Below are 21069 nucleotides of genomic sequence, written 5' to 3' on the forward strand. Positions count from 1 at the left end.
TGTGCTAATTGTGTGTAGTGTTTTGACAAACCGGGCCCTGTTTTCAAAATTGTGCTTAAACAATTGAAAAAAACTGTAAAAGGAGATTCGATTTGTGCCTCGCACACTCCCTTAAATAAACTCGTCCCTTTTTCAGGACCCTGTCTTCCAAAGATAATTCGTAAAAATCCAAAGAACTTCACAGATCTTCATTGTAAAGGGTTTAAACACTGTTTCTCATGCTTGTTTAATGAACAATTAATGAACATACACCTGTGGAACGGTCGTTAAGACACTAACAGCTTACAGACGGTAGGCAATTAAGGTCACAGTTATGAAAACCTAGGACACAAGAAGCCTTTCTACTGACTCAGGATCCCTGCCCAGGGTCCCTGCTCATCTGCGTGAACATGCCTTAGGCATGCTGCCAAGAGGCATGAGGACTGCAGATGTGGCCAGGGCAATAAATTGCAATGTCCGTACTATGAGACGCCTAAGACAGTGCTACAGGGAGACAGGATGGACAGCTGGCAGACAACATGTAACAACACCTGCACAGGATCGATACATCCGAACATCACACCTGCGGGACAGGTACAGGATAGCAACAACAACTGCCCGAGTTACACCAGGATCGCATAATCTCTCCATCAGTGTTCAGACTGTCCGCAATAGGCTGAGAGAGGCTGGACTGAGGGCTTGTAGGCCTGTTGTAAGGCAGGTCCTCACCAGACATCACCGGCAACAACGTCGCCTATGGGCACAAACCCACCGTCGCTGGACCAGACAGGACTGGCAAAAAGTGCTCTACACTGACGAGTCACAGTTTTGTCTCACCAGGGGTGATGGTCGGATTCGCGTTTATCGTCGAAGGAATGAACGTTACACCGAGGCCTGTACTCTGGAGCGGGATCGATTTGGAGGTGGAGGGTCCGTCATGGTCTGGGGCAGTGTGTCACAGCATCATTGGAGTGAGCTTGTTGTCATTGCAGGCAATCTCAACGCTGTGCATTACAGGGAAGACATTCTGCTCCCTCATGTGGTACCCTTCCTGCAGGCTCATCCTGACATGACCCTCCAGCATGACAATGCCACCAGCCATACTGCTCGTTCTGTGCGTGATTCCTGCAAGACAGGAATGTCAGTGTTCTGCCATGGCCAGCGAAGAGCCCGGATCTCAATCCGATTGAGAACATCTGGGACCTGTTGGATCAGAGGGTGAGGGCTCGGGCCATTCTCCCCAGAAATGTCCAGGAACTTGCAGGTGCCTTGGTGGAAGAGTGGGGTAACATCTCACAGCAAGAACTGGCAAATCTGGTGCAGTCCATGCGGAGGAGATGCACTGCAGTACTTAATGCAGCTGGTGGCCACACCAGATACTGAGTGTTACTTTTGATTTTGACCCCCCCCCTTTGTTCAGGGACACATTATTCCATTTCTGTTAGTCACATGTCTGTGGAACTTGTTCAGTTTATGCCTCAGTTGTTGAGTCTTGTTATGTTCATACACATTTTTACATATGTTAAGTTTGCTGAAAATAAACGCAGTTGACAGTGAGAGGACGTTTCTTTTTTTGCTGAGTTTAGATAGACATTCGATTTAAGAAAATTTAAAAAAAAGCAATATTACTGTTAGTCCCTCTTGAGACGCCGTACAAAACAACATACAGCAACACTTCCTCAAAATAGTTATAATTAATCAAAGATAAGTCAAGAAATATCATTCATTTTGAAGTTTTTGCAGAGGAGGTTTTAAGATGGTTGGTGCAAGTGACAAAATTTGCATGAAAACTAGTCGTCTGTCGTTGAATGACAAGCACTTCATTGAAGAATCCCTACTGTTGACCAATCACCAACGTAGGGGCGTAGACTTCGGCTACCGAACTTCAGCTTGCCTCAAGAGAAATGGTTGTGTGCTCGAACATGCCAAACACCAAAACGAACAAAAACGTCAAATTGTCATATGTGCGAACTGTTTCGACTGAGAAGTATACAGTAAGCTTAACCCAACTCTCCGAGCTAGGGTTCAAGATCAATCAGAAAAAGAACCGTTTGGTGCCAACACAGAAAATAGAATACCTTGGCATAATGCTGGGTACTCTCTCTTATCGGGCAACACTCGGAAGACTGCATCGCCTCGTTCCTACAGTGCCTCTCCCTATTACACAGGGGCGCTCGGTCATGTTCGAGACGTGTTCGAGACGAGTGCTGGGTTTGATGACGTCCACCATCTCAGTAGTACCACTCGGCCTACGGAGGGTTTTGCCTGTTCTGTCAATCGCCAGATAGAGGTGACATCCTCATGTCTCTTGGCTCCCAGTCACTGGAAGATCCCCTTGATCTTCGTTTTCTGGCTCTCCCCTAGGGGTAGTGGCAACGAGGAAAGTGGTGACGACATATGCGTCACTCACGGACTTGGGTGCAGTTCACAAGGGAAACGTAATAAACAGAGTATGGACCCCAGTAATCCGCATTACTCACATAAATGACCTTGAATTGCTGATGGTGCTTCTTTCACTGAAACATTTTTTACCCTCCCTACAGAATTAGCATGTTTTGATTAGAACGGACAACACGACTGTAGTGGAGTACATTATGCGCCTGGGTGGCACTCACTCCCAGCGCTTAGACTATCCATTAGGATTATTCTGTGGCGCAGGTCACACCTACTGTCCCTATGCCCGACTCATGTTCCGGGCATACTGAACATAGGAGCAGATGTATTGTCCAGAGGGAATTCCCATCAAAGGGAATGGAGACTCCCTGGCTCCAGAGAGCATGTGTGATATGGGAGTTGGCCGAAGCCCAGATGTCAAAACAAATAATTTAAAGAGAAATTAGGGTTACTTGCGTAACCCCGGTTGTCTGATATTATGAGAGACATCTCGCCACATTCCCCTACTCGCCCGAGTGTGAGGAAGTTCGGCACGCTCAAGAATGATCAGAGGGCAGGCGAGTTGCTCTTTAGTATGAAGGGAGGGGCTCCCTCATTCACCACTTGACCTGTCTGTCTCCGACAGATGTGTATGATTGGTCCTTCGAGCTACTTAGATTCTGGTGAATCCCACTGAGATGTCTTAGGTTATGCAAAGAACATTATGTTTCTTGTGAAGGAGTTGTTTGGCATGTTCAACTGCTCAACTCTCTCTGGGCAAAACACCCGGATTGAAAAGGAGGCACCCTCAATGGCTGCCCGTATAAATTCCTGAGTGATATAGAGGGCACACCTGCCACGAGTGCCCTCCGTACTCACGTGACCATAGAGTTGGGTAGAGGGCACCCTTGCCACGATTACCCTCTCCCCACCTCCAAGTCACAGATCAGGTAATTTTGAACAGTATTCTCAAATGTTTATACAGATATACATACTGTAGGCTACAATGAAATATGGCATAAATCTTATACTTAATGCACATTCCCCGCCCACCTGAGGATCTGTATGTTTCAGCCATTTATTTCCTGTGTTTGAGGGGTGCAAAATCCAATTGTCACTTAAATCTTGATGGATTGATTGCTTCAATTTTACTACTGCGACTCTTTCATACTCTTGCTTGTGCCTGTAGTTTTTCACGTTAACGCTATAACTTCGTAATGACATGTCAAACATACTGTTTTAACGCATCGTCTCGACACTTGCATCACAAGAAAGAGAATAACTTAATTTCCTGTGGAACTGAAAAAAGTTATAACTTTAATACCGTACAAATGTTTACAAATTAGATGCTCCTCACCACTTCCTTTAAACTGCCCCCCTCCCTCTCCTCTCCTACCCTCTCTCCTTCTCCTCCCCTCCCTCTTCACTCCTACACTATCCTCTCCCCCTTCCTCTCTCTTTCGACCACATGTGGAACTCATTCTGTCCACAGAGACACTGAGGTATCGCTTTAGGAATCAAGTTTCACAAAGACTCCTTTGACTGCAGATACTTTTGTAGACTATAGTACCCAGTCTAGAAACCATTAGGCAGGGAGTGACGGGGAGACTGAGACAATGTATATGACAATACATTTAGAATACGTTTGTATATGTTCAGGTGGGAATACTGTGTGAGGTGCCTAACAATGACTAGGAATGGGGTCACAACCATTTAAATGTTTAAAATGTGCTGTTTCTTGTGATTTCAGGAATGGATAATTAAACCTTAAAACATCAGCATGCATGTGAATCATCACAGTTAATTTAGTGAGCAACTAGCAGCAAATATAATCAGATTAAACACCCGGGTGGTGGCTATTTGTTAATTTTTCATAACGTTTGCATAGACACACACTCCGCTCTGCTAGTGATTTAGCAAATGTTCCCATTAATCACGTCTGCAGTTTGTTAGATTCATTTAACAGGGAAGAAAGTGTCTTTGTGTGCACCCTGGTTAGTCTCACACGTGCCCGTAGGGTCTAGTATTTGTGGGTCTTCAGATGGCTGTAGAGGTTGAGCCGGAAGCCACATATTTTGGTGCACTGTGGACTGGGGTGAGTGGTGGTTGGGCCTTCCTGGCGTTGAGGCAGGCACACACATGAATAGAAACAACACAACACACACACTTAGTCACTCAGCAAAAACAGATGGCATGACAGGCGATGAGGGGAGAGACACTAAAATAATGTGTTGAGTAGCCAATGCTGCTCTTTAGGGCAATATGAGGGTATAACTCTGAATTCTGGTGTTCTGGTGTTCTATAAGCAATATACATCTTACTGTGGGTGGAACCTGGTTCATGATCTAGACTTGAGAAGCTCTGGAACTATTTAAAAATGTCTCCCCAAAACCCAAATACTCCCCATTTTTTTTTCTCCCTTTTTCTTCCCTCATTATTCATTGCTTTCACAAATGGATTACCAGCAGTCGGTTGAGGTTTGAAACAAGGGCCTGTAATCAATTACATAGACACGATGCCAAAGCCATATGTGCATTCCAAATGTCACCCTTTTCCCTGTAGTGCACTGCTTTTGAGCAGGGCCCCTATGTCTCTGGTTAAAAGTAGTTTTTGACCATCAAGGAAAACGCTATGTCTGGCGCCATCCCAACATCTGTCATCACCCCGAGAATACCATCCCCACAGTGAAGCATGTGAAGCATGGTGTTTTTCCATTGACAGGGACTGGGAAACTGGTCAGAATTGAGGGAATTATGGATGGCGGTAAATACAGGAATATTCTTGAGGGAAACCTGTTTCAGTCTTCCAGAGATTTGATAACAGGACGAAGGTTCACCTTCCAGCAGGACAATGACCCTAAGCATACTGCTAAACAACACTCGAGTGGTTTAAGGGGAAACATTTAAATGTCTTGGAATGGCCTAGTCAAAGCCCAGAACTCAATCCAATTGAGAATCTGTGGTATGACTTAAAGATTGCTGTAAACCAGCGGAACCCATCCAACTTGAAGGAGCTGGAGCAGTTTTGCCTTGAAGAATGGGCAAAAATCCCAGTGGTTAGATGTGCCAAGCTTATAGAGACATTTCCCAAGAGACTTGCAGCTGTGATTGCTGCAAAAGGTGGCTCTACAAAGTATTGACTTTGGGAGGGTGAATAGTTATGCATGCTCAAGTTCAGTTTTGTTGTCTTATTTGTTTGTTTCACAATAAAAAAATATTTTGCGTTTTCAAAGTGGTAGGCATGTTGTGTTAATCACAATGTTACAAACCCCCCAAAAATCCATTTTAATTCCAGGTTGTAATTCAACAAAATAGGAAAAACGCCAAGGGTGATGAATACTTTTGCAAGGCATAGGGAATAGGATGCCATTTGGGAATGAACCCATGTGTCTAGGACAGCTCCATGCTTTAGTGCCATTATGTCCATAATACAGAAATCACAGCAGAAAAAAAACATTTGATGGTAGACACTACGCTGAATATTCAGTAATACTGATATCCCGTATCACCAAATAATAGCAGAGACATTTTTTTTATAGCCCAATGGTTGTAGCTTTGTGTTTTGAGTGTCAAGCTTCTTGACTGCAACCTGAATTGATTAGGCCTTGGTTTAGTGTCAGCAATTTGCTTCAAGGTTTCCTTTTACTAGCTGGAGCGGTTTGAGATAAATACACATGACTATGGTTGCATCCCAAATGGGTGTTTGAAATGCTTTTTACATTCAAATCACATGATGAAAGTGGCCATTTTAGGCCATGTTTAGACCTATACATGCCTCCTGTGAGACCAATGATCTGTGAACAGTACATGATACAGGCATCTTGGAGTCATTTATACAACTTATAGTGTGCTCTAACATGGAGTATGTTCAGATTCTGAAATAAACATTTTCACATTAATTTATTCAACATTAAAACTATGAATATGAATATCTCCACTACCGTTTTTGATGTAGCTTTTATCCCTTAATTTTAGACCTATTGTGTGGAACACTATAGTCTTCATACACATCACATTTCCAGAGTTGGCTCTCTGGTACGACCCATTTTATACATAGAGATTAACATTTATAGGTCATTAACCAATCGCATCCCACCTTTAGGATTACACATTCAGGATGACACTCTCATCACATGATGCTCGATATAGATATGTATTCAGTTGCATTATCCCCACATTTCACCTCCTAAAACTGCCATCCATGACGAAAATCTTGAGGACCATTATCTGTTTCCAGGCTTATATCAGTTTTAGTTCTTAACCATTTTGTGCATTTTGTGTTTAACCTTTTAAAGAGGTTGTGATTCGTCTTTTAAATTTAAGAATTAGGATTTTACTGGCACACTGCTGCACAATCACATTGTCATCGATCAGAAAATAATAGACAATGGACCATCGTTGCCCCCTAGTGGTATATCTGTCTCATAACATCCATGACTGAAAAGTCTTCAGTGGATGTGACATTCATTGCCCCACAACTGCTCTATCATACGTCTCAAAAGAAATGTCCTTTGTGGTTGAATAAACGTTTTGGACATGTTTTCAATTATACCACCGTGCTGCATTACAATATAACCTACCAATCAGAAAATATCTAATTTTCTCTGGAAGTTATCTTATTAACATCTTTCTCTCTCCTTCTCCCCCCTCCCCTCTCTCTCTCTCCCTCCATGTTGTCTCTCTCCAGTCTGAGGCCCCTGGATGTGGAGTTTATGAGTCGTCTGAGTAAAGTGGTCAACATAGTCCCTGTCATCGCTAAGGGAGACACTCACCCTGGAGGAGAGGGACTTCTTCAAACAGACGGTAAGTTGTGTGCACGCATGTGTGTGTGTGTGTGTGTGATGTGTATACATGCACGTGTGTGTACACAAAAAACCTATGACGTTGATCTGTAGATTTGCTTTTAAACTAGTCCCTTTTGCACTACAACAACCTGACCTGGGCCTTTACAGCAGGGTAAAAACAGGGTAACGAGAGGGTAAGATCACACCACGCCGTACACACACACACACACACACACACACACACACACACACACACACACACACACACACACACACACACACACACACACACACACACACACACACAGGGTAACGAGAGGGTAAGATCACACACACACACACAGGGTAACGAGAGGGTAAGATCACACACACACACAAACAGGGTAACGAGAGGGTAAGATCACACCACCACGCCACACACACACACATACACACACACACACACACACACACACACACACACACACACACACACACACACACACACACACACACACACACACACACACACACACACACACACACACACACACACACACACAGGGTAACGAGAGGGTAAGATCACACACAGGCCGGTATGAAGCCATGCCAGGCATTACAAACAGCAGCCATCTGGATAAACTACTGTACTCTGCCCAGTCTGGGGAGTAGCGGTATGAAACCCTGGAAAACTTAACGGATGTTTTTAGACAGAAAGGAGCATTTTAAGAAGGGATTTATTTACAGTATTGCAGCTTTCTGTAAACCTCCGAGGCAGCTGATGTCTGCACAGATGCCAGTTTACTGTAGCAGGCTAGTCTCTTATTAGCAATAAGCTAATGGGTACAGGAGATGGAGAGACCACACAGGACCTCAGATGAGGAGTTCCCCTCCAGAGTTTAGAGTAAGGTTTATGCAGCACTCGGTAGAGGCTGTCTGGTAGCTATTTGGTAGAGGATGTCTAGTGGTGGAGGCTGTCTAGTGGTAGAGGCTGTCTAGTGGTAGAGGCTGTCTAGTGGTGGAGGCTGTCTAGTAGCTACTTGGTGGAGGATGTCTAGTGGTAGAGGCTGTCTAGTGGTAGAGGCTGTCTAGTGGTAGAGGCTGTCTAGTGGTGGAGGCTGTCTAGTAGCTACTTGGTGGAGGATGTCTAGTGGTAGAGGCTGTCTAGTGGTAGAGGCTGTCTAGTGGTGGAGGCTGTCTAGTGGTGGAGGCTGTCTAGTAGCTACTTGGTGGAGGCTGTCTAGTGGTAGAGGCTGTCTAGTAGCTACTTGGTGGAGGATGTCTAGTGGTAGAAGCTGTCTAGTTGTAGAGGCTGTCTAGTGGTGGAGGCTGTCTAGTAGCTACTTGGTGGAGGCTGTCTAGTGGTAGAGGCTGTCTAGTAGCTACTTGGTGGAGGATGTCTAGTGGTAGAGGCTGTCTAATGGTAGAGGCTGTCTAGTGGTGGAGGCTGTCTAGTGGTAGACTGTATACTAGCTACTTGGTGGAGGCTGTCTAGTGGTAGACTGTCTAGTAGCTACTCCTCCATGATAGAAAGCATAACCCTTTCTGTTGATGACTGAGTCATGCTTATGGTATAGAGACTAGAGGCCCTCTGCCGATTTAAATGGAAGTTTATATTATTTGGAATTCAATGGAATTCTCAAATGCTGCTTTCTCTTCCTGTTGTCACTTTTACTCTACACCATACCAGGATACACAGGCCTAAACTACCTGCTTAGCTCAGTCTAAAGAGGCCTCTGCACCCCCTTCTCTTCCTCTGTTTCTGTTGGCCAGTGGTCAGCCTGGGAGAAGAAAATGAACATGTACACACACACACACACACACACACACACACACACAGAAGAAAAGGCACATGTACACGCACGCACACACACACACACACACACACACACACATACACACACACACACACACACACACACACACACACACACACACACACACACACACACACACACACACACACACACACACACACACACACACACATAGAAGAAAAGGAACATGCACATGTACACGCACACACTCTCTAGAGGGACGCTAGTCTCCCCTCGCTGGCATCCTGCGACAGCTTTATTAATTCTGAAGGAGGATACACATTGGGCGACTTGGCTACCGTTCCCACGACAACAGCCAATGAGAACAAGGCCGAGCAAGGTGGAAGCTCTGGGGCTTGTAACCAGCTTGTTTTGGTTGGCTGCATGGGCTGGGCAATGTACGACCCTGGGATTGTGATCTTAACGTTTTTTTGACGTTTTTTTCTTAAAAAAGAGAGCTTTTTATTATGGTTTTGCCATCTGTGTCCAACAGTGTGTGGGTGCATGCTCTGTTGTAGCTTTTAAAAAATGTAGTCAGTTTACATTTCATCCTATAATGTAGGCCTAAGGCTGAGAAAGTTTAAAAAGTTACAAGTTTAAACTTTTCAGAAAGTATAAACAGAGAAATGTAGAAAATCTGTTTGATCATCGGCCAAGTGTAAACTGTGAGCGGAACGTTCGTTCATTTAAAGGCCATCACCGCTGGCAGAAGAAGCCTGTCTGTGTTTGTCATTATACAAAAGGCGGCCATTTTGTGTCTGGCTTTATATTTGTTTAATGGTTGTTAACCTCCACATTACGTTGTTTAAGGTCATCACCAGCCTTAACAGCATGATAGAGTATTTATGGTGGAATCTGAGTGAGCTACAGTACGGTCGAAATGTAGTCAATCATTTCATATTCTCTGAGATTAAATACTTGTATATTTATCGTTTCAGTAAGGGTGACCTTACACTGGTCCAAACAATCAGGGTATCTGGAGATCTACATGAAGAATTTTTATGATGTCACAAAGCCTCCCTCTGTTTTTATTGTTGGCAGTTAGCTAGTGAAAGTTTAGTTGGAAGAATGAGTAGGCTTATTTACTGTCGGTGGATTCTGACGTGATACAAGTCTCAGCTTCCCTTCCCCCGGGCTTTCCCCTGGTGGTGAGTGAAAGGCTTTGGTGTGTGATGTACTGGGCAGGACACACACTCCTCCACCTCCAGGACTACCAGGATGACTTGGTAGATGACATGAGGTGGAAGCGGCCATTGTTTTGCCCTGACTGCTGTTCTACAGTACATTGGTGTAACACTGCAACATGGTGTCAGATTGTGACGTGTTTCTGTTTTATGTTTGTGCAGATCCGGGAAGGACTGCGAGCCAACGCGATCGACGTCTACCCTCAGGAAGAGTTTGACGAGGATTCTGATGACCGAATGGATCAGTGAGAAAATCAAGGTGAGTTTACAGTGTTGTGTATACACACACACACACACACACACACACACACACACACACACACACACACACACACACACACACACACACACACACACACACACACACACACACACACACACACACACACACACACAACCAACCGACCGACGCATGGATTCATTATAAACCATGTGTTGTTTGTCGTCAGGAGATGATCCCATTTGCTGTGGTGGGGAGCGACCAGGAGTACCAGGTCAATGGAAAGAGGCTTCTGGGCAGAAAAACAAAGTGGGGAACCATAGAAGGTCATTCAACACACATTCAACACACACACAACCATTACTATCCCTGTCAAACTAATCATGTCAAATGGGTTGAAGCAGATTTGCCATTGCCTGACTGGACTGCACAGTACAGCGGATCAATCGCGCATGTTACTCCTGCCAGTACATGTTTAAATCCTAGCCAACTGATTTCAACATCTGTCGTCTAACTCATTCACGTGTCTCTGGTCTGTCTTTGACTAAACAGATTTAGGAGTAATAGACGCGAGGACGATTTACCAAACCGTCTGAATCCGGGGAACATTGGGGGAAATTGTGCACAGACACCAGGCCTCCAGTGTCCGGTCTGGAGTGTGATGTCATGAGCTCTGCTGGTTGGCTACTGCATAGCAACCTAGCGGTGCCAAAAGCCCTGGTTTGCCGTAGAAAGCCTTTGTAAATTACAACTGCCAGGACGACCCCCCCCCCAAAAAATGTCAACGTCGTTTTGGGCTCTAATATGTGTTTATTATGATCAAGTTCAATCCTCACTGTGAATTGTTTTAAAGTTTGCTACAAATCGAGATATATATTTTATGTAGTGATCCATTCTGACTACTACATTTGTCCACACAGGACCAGGTGCTGACACAGACCAATGACGGGCCGGCAGTCTACGAGGAGGCTTGCACCCCCATGCCGACATTACGTTGACTCTCTCAGGCAGGATGAAAACGACTACATCGACCATGTTCCTTTGCTAGTTACGGTCACTTTCACCGTGATCCTTAGCTAATTTTGTTTTGGTGCCGTTCAGTCCCATTCAGCAACATGGCGCGCTTCAAATCGGATATTTCCGGCCTCATGCGCCATCGGGAGTTTTCCATAGGAATACATGGATGATGTCAGCGCTATCAACATCTATTGGTTTGAATGTCTATGACAGACACGGGTGTAGTATACTGTAGTTGAGAGCATGCGTGCACTCACGCACACACAAACTATCACAGTGTTTACTTTTTTGGACTGCGCTGAGCATTCTTACTGCCAAGTTCGGGGTCGTACCAAGTGAGCGTCCTTGACTCACTGCTGGGGGGGGAATAGGGGGGCGGGGATGATGAACAAACAGGAGGAGGAGGTCTGAAAAGAGAGAGGAGGGGAATGAGAGGAATGTCAAAGCACCTGTTCACTGGAGGGCTGATTGTTTCCTTCCCAGATTGCACCTGGCCCCTTCAGGGCCCCTCTTGGCCCTTGGTGAATGCTCCTTTCATCACTCCACACTTGTATAGAACAACTATATTATTCTGGACCTCTATTCCTGTTAGGTCTGTTCAAAGAACCAACCAACCAGAGCTTAGCATACATAGCTTTCTAGTGTTCTGGTACTTAGTTCCTGTTCTGGAACTGTCAAGGTCTCCTCTGCCTGTGCTTCAATTACATTTACATTTAAGTCATTTAGCAGACGCTCTTATCCAGAGCGACTTACAAATTGGTGCATTCACCTTATGATATCCAGTGGAACAGCCACTTTACAATAGTGCATCTAAATCTTTTAAGGGGGGGGGGGGGGGGTTAGAAGGATTACTTTATCCTATCCTATCCTAGGTATTCAATCTGATTAGCATAACAATACAAATCTTTCTATTCAAGCTAGACGTCTGCTTCTCAATCGTCCTTCTGTATCTGCGCTGGAAGGTGTCAGAGTTACAGCAGTGTTTGTCAGACCAGGAGACATCCTCGAAAATCTATTTTTCTCACTAAAACGTCTGCAGAGTCCAAAGAGTTTGGGCATTTTTTGCTTCATGACCCCCACTAGCTTCACGACCCCCACTAGCTTCACGGGACTCGTCTGAAGTCTGTACTGACTGTGCCAACTTCGGTCTGTAGAATATTATGACGGGAGGGAGTGAGTGAGAGGAAGAGAGCTGCTGGGCACGTCTGCACCTCAATCATAGGAAAAAGTTGGGGTGTTAGTATTTTATGTGCATTCAGAAAGTATTATCTAAAGGTAAAAGTGTAATATTAAAGGGTTAATCTGCAGTTGCTTAATTCCTTTTTGTACTCATAAATAAATTGTATATACCATGTTGATTCTTCGAGAATATAACTTATAAATGCCTCATGAGCTTAGTTCAACTGTTGTACCCCATCAGAACCCTAAATCTAAAATGGTTTTACTCCAATATTTGTATACAACGTATATTTAAGCAAGCACTGTATAGCCTCAAAACATGGTTAAAACTATAATTTTGATATAATGGATGGCCCGTCCTTGCAAGCCATAGCTCGGTCTATGAATTTAAAAATGATTACATTTCTGGAGGCCCATCACTCAGCTTTTAATCAGAACAGAGGCGGGGTTTCGGCTTTGTTGTGGTTTCAACGGCGGATTCTAGTTTTAAGATAATGAATATGGCATCCTATTCATAGGGCTAATGATAACTTCCAAAGTTCCAATCAACCATGGATGAATGATAGTATACCTTTGGGCAAATCAGATGTCAATAGCCTACATAACCCCAATCTCACTCCAAATGTATTTTCACGTACAACTTGTGTAAGAAAAGTTAGTTAGGCTACTTTCAACTATTCAATGTTATTTAGGTAGTCTACGCAAATGAGTATGGAAGCTGATCAATGTCTAAATGTTATGACATGATAGCTCAGCTAAAACCAACACAGCTTGTTTCCAAAGTTTAAGCAAGGTACATAGAGGCAGGCATCTGGATGGTAGACTCGTTCTCACTGAAGTGCATTACCCCTCATATACCAGTAGGAGTCACTGTTCAGGCAGGAATCGTTGAACTGTGGCTTCACATTTTATTTCAATATGCTGCACCTCTATTTAGGTTGATGGCGTGACCTTGAAACTATGATGTTGATTCGAACATACCATACCATTTTACTATCAACATTGAAACAAGGTCAAATCAACTTTCAAATCAAATTATGAAATTCAACATAATTTCAACCACCCAAAATATATTGAATAATGCATGAAAAATACGTTTTACTTTTCTATCTGGAATTTAACGTTAATTTCAACGTATACATAGTTTGATGACTATGTTGACATATTTATGCAACAACCTGTTAGTCAGGTGAAGCAATTGTATTTCAATTTTTACAACACTGGTTGAAATTAATCGGACTTTTTGCAAATACAAAGGTATTATCCACGTAGATTCCACGTTACAATAGGTTGACAAATGACGTTGAAACATCGTTAATTCAACCAGTGTGCCCAGTGGGTTGATGTTTCTCTGGGTTACATTTCTCACTAAATCTTCATCTGTGTTTCCTCTCTGTCAGGACCCACATGCAGAACATCAAGGACATCACCAGTAGCATCCACTACGAGGTGTACCGCGTCCGCAGGCTGAACGAGACCAACGCCCAGCCCAATGGCCAGCCACCCAACACACTGGTCAACCCACAGCAGGCCAACGGGGCGGCAGCACAGCACCAATGGCCAGCCACCCAACACACTGGTCAACCCACAGCAGGCCAACGGGGCGGCAGCACAGCACCAATGGCCAGCCACCCAACACACTGGTCAACCCACAGCAGGCCAACGGGGCGGCAGCACAGCACCAATGGCCAGCCACCCAACACACTGGTCAACCCACAGCAGGCCAACGGGGCGGCAGCACAGCACCAATGGCCAGCCACCCAACACACTGGTCAACCCACAGCAGGCCAACGGGGTGGCAGCACAGCACCAATGGCCAGCCCCCCAACACACTGGTCAACCCACAGCAGGCCAACGGGGCGGCAGCACAGCACCAATGGCCAGCCACCCAACACACTGGTCAACCCACAGCAGGCCAACGGGGCGGCAGCACAGCACCAATGGCCAGCCACCCAACACACTGGTCAACCCACAGCAGGCCAACGGGGTGGCAGCACAGCACCAAGTTCTGACCCATGAGATGTAGACGTCTAACCACCCCAGAAACACACACACGCACATATGGCTTGTTCCACAAAATGAGACCCTTTTGGGTAGTGTGACTTGGTGAAGAGTTTCATTTTACCTATTTTTAACATTCTGTCATAAAGAGCACATGTTCAACTTCATTTAAAAAGCATGTATTCCCTATCTCAAATGGTTAAATAAAAAATGACTATAGTAAGTGCCTATTAAAAGCCATAACAGGGTTGACTATTTAATCTGAAATCAGCCATAAATCCCTTTGTAACAGGGGAATGGAAGGTTGTGTGCAACAGGGAGGGGCAATTCAATGCAAGCTTCACAACATTTTTTTATTAGAACATTTCTTGCCTGTCTATATGTGGTTAAAAGGGTTAACGTGTTATGCTCGACCTGCTCAGTTTTTTCATGTTCAATGTTTCTATTGAATTTAAAAAAAATGAATAGTTTCATCATTAAAATGAGAGTTCAGTTTACGTAACAGGGTTGACCTCAAAACGAGGAACAGGGTTTTCTTTATTATTATTTTTCTCCCTTAAAATGAATCACGAATCACATGAAATAAATAATACTCTTTAGAAATGACTTTGTCAAAGCAACAAAAAATAACTAGGCCTTTACAACGATAGTGAAAACTTGAAAAATGTTGGGGTTAAAATCTTCCTAGAAATCACAGAGGATGGACAGAGAGACATGTCAAAATGCAGAATTTTGGCACTTTGTCAAGTCTTATTCATATAAAAAATCTAATTTTATTTCATTCATTTAAACAGGCTTTTTTAATTGGTGCACAATTTCAACTTTAAATATCAAAGGGATGCAAAAGAGACTCATTTTGTGGAACAACCCAACTCTTTAATGGCTGGCAACTAATGTGACACACACACACACACACCCAAACATGCAAACACCACGTGACACACACACACACACACACACACACACACACACACACACACACACACACACACACACACACACACACACACACACACACACACACATCCACTCACACTGAGCCTCCTCCGACATCTCCCCATCATCACTGGCTGACGTGACATAAAGGACTGTACATACAAATATCAAGTGTATAACCATTTTTACATGATCAACTGCCAAAAGAGTTTCTGTTAGCTGGAAGTTCTAGTGTAGGTAGTTGTAGGTCAGAGCTGTTGGGTAAACAGTACAAGATGTCCCCTAGGGAGATGGGATGCCACAGTATTATAGCATACAGATGTGTACAGACCAGCTATCTAAGTATAGCAGATCAACATTTAGTTAAACTAGAAAGACCTGGTCGAAATGACCTGGTCTACATCTGTGTTGTGCTGTATAGTGTTGTCTAGATATCGGGAGGTAGGGTTTAGGTTCTCTGTGCTCTGCACAGTAAAACAGCAATGCAGTGTGGAGCAGTAAGACCTCTTGCCAAATGATCCCGTCTATACCAATATGCCAATGTCATATTTGTGACATTTACTGTTGTGTTGTTGTTATTATAATATTATTGCGTTGTTTTTAGCTAGATTTGGGTGTAGGGAACACACCTGTTTTCTCCCTATGTGTTTTCTCTTCTGTTTCTTATGTACCCTTTTGAGTTAGATGACGCTCATAGGCTACCAGCTTCTAAACACACCCCTTGTTCTCCTGACGTTCTCCTGCTCTGTCGTTCGCTACGGAGAAGAAACTAACGTCCGTCGGCGTAGCCTTTGAGGTTGGGTAGCCAGGCAAAGAAAACCAATGTAGACCCTCTTTGGTTGTATTTAGCAGTATCTCCTTGCCCTCATACTTTTTGTCCCCTTTATTTATAGGGAATTGTATGAATCTAGATGTATATTCTGTCTTTTTGGACATGATACAGAATAGGACTACAGGTAGGTTGAATATGTTACCTATATACACAGCTTGAAATAATATTTAGTTCCCCTGACAGTTTTGCATTCCCGGTGTAGTCGACCTATATCTTCCCTACTAAACATTCATTCCAAAAAGTAATAAATGTGCCCTTCAGCCAAACACAATTCATCACTCAGCTAAAAACGCATAGACAGAGGTCAAAACCGAGAGTACTATTCATTCAGCAATGTAGCTCGCATAACATAAATGACAAAAGTTAATACAATGTTTATTGCTGTGTAATTTATGGTATGATAGCATATCAAAGATACATCTTAACCTATCTCAAAGAAATAAAGACTTTTATTGTTTACACTTATTCAGTATTGATGGCCAATTATTGACCTGACTCAACCAATCACAAAAGCCCCTTTCCTCATACGCAATTTGGCACGTCTGAAACCCCGCGAAACAAGTTCACGTGTTCATTTCGAAAAACTAGCACAAAGGCTTTTTGCCAAAGCTTTACCATTGAAGTTTGGGTTTTATTGTCATAACGAAGTATTTTTTTCAAAGTCGTAATGAGGTATTTCAAGGTATTTCGAAAACAATCAAACAATATGATACTGGAAGTGGTCTGATGGGGTAAAATATGCCTCCCAAATTGCAATGAAAAAGTAAACAACTTCTAAATATTTTCAGTTTGGTGATGATGTAGGTGTACCGTTGCAAGTAAACATCAGTCACATCTTTGGCGAATATAATTAATGGAAACATTCTAGTATTGGAAGGTGGTCATTGTATTTAACTGTCTTCATAGGCCTAATAAACAATGTTGGATAATAAACTACAATAGAGAAGCTACAATGTTATTCCAAAATGTTCCAAGGCAAACAAGTGTAGGTCTGGCTAAAGGCTACAACAGAAGAAGACACTAGGCTACTTTTTGTTTTCTAGAACGGATTTATTCATTTCACAGACTATACAATTGCAGTTCTGACAACTCTTCAGTTGTCAACGCCAGACAGGTACTGTAGAGTGGGAAAATAGCAACTAGCTCACGACAGGCCATGTCCTGCGGGGTTACAACGCTTCAAACCGGAGCTTCACGAGGCACACCTTGTTCACGCAACGCTGGGTACACTCATTCATACCTCTCCTGTCATCTTTTCTCAGCTGCCAAGTACCATCAGTTCCTAAATCCATGTTGGCATGTTTAACTAGCTGGTCAGTCTATCTCACACTCGCTCTCTGCCTTTCCCTGCCTCCTCCCAGGCTAGAAAGACCTGCCTGAAAACTGAATAAGCCTAATCATCTACTCTGCTGACATTGATGCAGATGCTACTACTAGGGAAAAGAGGTGGGTGATGGGTTATACACAACTGTGTTCAAGTTAATAAGGTGTGCTGGCTGTGTAAATGTTGTATATATGAATGACACCTGCCATATTGTAGATATATTTGTACATATACCAGATTGGTACCTAATACTGTATTTAAAACATCTCGTAAATTCACAGATATGAGCATATGCCCCTCCAACTCGTAATTACTAGTGGGGAACTCGTCTCCTCTCTGAGCTCCAACTTTTCCCACATGCTGAGCTCTGACGTCACCTACCAAGGAAATGACCTTGATCACAGCATTTTCAGCAGTTAAATGGAACAACAAAACATTTATTTATGAAATAAATGACAATCTATTTATAGTGTATGTAAACACTGTAAATTGTTTACGAGCACGAAAGCTGTACTTTTCGTTTATAGTTGACGGAGCTTGTTTGCCATTAGCCAAACGGCATTCTCAACGAGTTCGAAGCACGTGAACGCACACAACTCGTTTCTCCTAGTCTACATTTAGTTCCCCACTTGTTATGAACGCAGAATAACTTAGTAGTTATCTCAACCACTCCACAACCATCGTTAAAGGACGCCTTGAAAACGGTCTGTACTCAACGCAAGTCGTCTGTTGGCTAATTAACGGGGTCCTCTTGGCAGTGAAGAGCGAAGCGTATTGTGTTGGTATGCAAATGCTTTTGTTTAGAAGTGTGTGTGGGTCAGGGACTTTTCATTCCCCCTCTCTTCTCTTCTCTTGTAAAATGGCGAGACGTCGGGGTCGGCAGCACTCAAAATGGCGCCCGCCTTGGCTCTTTCTCTCACCTTTTTCCCTGAACCATCCAGCCGGGTGGGCGCTCTCGCTCCCTCCCTCACGCCCTTTCCTCTGGCTAGTACGTTTTGGATTTTGCTCTGTCTACTACTGCCAGGTAAAGAGCAGCTCATTATCTCACACTCTTTCCAGCACAGTGCCACCGGCGTATCCCTTAGAGACGGAGAGGGAGAGAGACATGTGCTGCCCTCAGATCCATAGCAACAGAGTGTTCACTCAGTTCCCGAACACACACACTCCCTCTTCCCCTACCTTTTTATTTGCCAAAGCACCGCTTTTGTGTCGCTGTGTAATTAAATTAATTTGCCATTCAGTGAAACTTTTAAGGCGCGGCGACCCGATGGAGTGTTTGTGTGTGTTTGTGCTTCGCGAGAGGCTGGGCAGTGTAGCGCCATTCTTGTTAGTTAGTAATCAAACAGCTGTAGATTGGTTTGTTTTTCCACCATGTATCTGCGACCCTTGTCAGACAGCGCGAGAAACCCCATTGAGCATATAGCGCTCAAGGGAGCCCTAGTCTTTTCTCCCAGACAGTTCTCTCCGGCGCTGTGTGTGTGTGCACGGTGCTGTGTGTGTCAGGGCGATGCCCCCATGTTGCTGCAGTACCAGTGTTGTTTGTTACACGGCACCAGGGGAGTCAACATGCTGTGGTACACTGAGAAACACTGGGTGGTCTGCATTAATGAGACAATCACACAGCCTAATGTACATACGCTGGAGGCTGGGGGCAGCAGACGTCGACATGCACATTTGGCAGGGTTTCAATAGGGTTTCAGTTACTTTTTGACAGGGTGTGTGGTCTGTGGTTGACTATCTGTGCCTTTTGTAGTGGATGGGAGTTAGTCGGATAATTCAGTATTGTTGCTCATAAATAAAGCATTGAAATTGATACTTATGTTACAACATAAATGCAATGGGTAGTCTTGGGTGACCCAGAACTAAATCTTGATTTTGTTAACGTTTATGTCAACAGTCAGTCTGTCATGAGAAACTATGCAATGGGAAAGTGAGGGATGGCATCTTGAGCACCAATGTTGAGCTGAGGGTGGCGTTCAGGAAGGGGAACTGACCAAACCAGACCTTTTCCCACCAGTGCTGAGTTAACGTTGGTACTCATGCCAAGTATAACAGCGGGTTCGGTCTATAGGGACTCATATACCGCATCAATGCGTGCCAGACTGCCAGCCATACCGTATTCACAACGTATTGCTTTAACGTGGCATTGTGCCATGGTCATTTGGCACCGAGAAGGTTCGCTTCTGAAACCCGCCATCGTATATACACAGACGTGTCGTCGTATAGAGGAAGCGTTGTTTGGGTAGTAGAGAGGGAAGGTGGCGTACGTACAGTCACAGTGCTGACTGTCTGGTGCCTCTACAATCACTCTGCATGTACTGATTGCTCGCTATGTCGTTGCTAGGCAGAGTTCATAGGCTGACACACGGTCTGTATTGGTAATATTGCACCAGAGGAAATTTCCTTCTCTTTTCTCCCATGTTTAACTATACCACGTCCTCCTCAGTGAGTCTCATCCTCAGTCTCTCTTCCAGAGGCTCAGACACGCAGCACAGGAGAAGTCAGTCTAGTCAGTCTGTCGTCACTACTCCCCATCCTCGTCGTCTGTGGAAAACAGCCCATTAGAGCCAAAACAAACGATCGCCACCAAAACAAAAGATCGCCAGCTCCGCCCGCTCCTCTCCCCCGCCCGACGCAAATAATCAACACAAGGTAATTTGTCGCTAATTAATTGAGGGATTGTTAATGGCATCGCATTTAAAGCATGCATGAATGTTTTGTTTTTCTGTCCCTCGCCGTTTGTTAATAAGCCGCTTGAAAATCTGTGTTTTGGGTGGTTTTCGGCCCCCGGTTCGTCTGGTGGCAGCGGGACCCCCCCCCCCCCCCCCCAGACACCCAGTCGCCCCCTTATTCTGCCCACTTTACCCTTGAGAGCCCCGCTCCGCGAACGGAAGAGCGTTCCGTACCCCTGTTTGTTGTTAATCTATGTTAATGCCCCATCGTCCATCTGTTCGTTTGCTTAATTCTGATTTTGCTTGTTTCCAGCCATGTTATCACCCTTCGACATGCACACACACACCTCATTACCGGCATTCATAACCACGTCAGGACACACCCTTGGTTTCCATCTCCTGGCTAATAGCCAGCCCTCAGACGGCCCTCGGAGAGGAGGGGCTGCCGCCCCCGCCCTGCCGGTATACAAATTACCCTAGTTTTGATTAAAAGACAGCTGCATATTTGATTAAACTTGGCACCACACACACAGGAAGCACGGATGAGGCATGCTGCGTCTCCAGGGAGGTGGAGGGTTGTTTAGCTAAGTGAATGTTGTGAGTGTTTGCTGTTTTCAGATGGAAACAGGGAGCTGAAAGAGTGGAACAGAAGAGCTGCCCAGGGCCTGCTTTGGGGGGTAATGGACCACACTGGCTCATTGATTGGAGGGTGAAGCTAACACTGTAGTAATGTGTTGACGATAGCAAGACAAACTGAGAGTGAAATCACACAG

Source organism: Salvelinus namaycush, chromosome 39, assembly GCF_016432855.1.
Source record: "Salvelinus namaycush isolate Seneca chromosome 39, SaNama_1.0, whole genome shotgun sequence".
Taxonomy (NCBI): domain Eukaryota; kingdom Metazoa; phylum Chordata; class Actinopteri; order Salmoniformes; family Salmonidae; genus Salvelinus; species Salvelinus namaycush.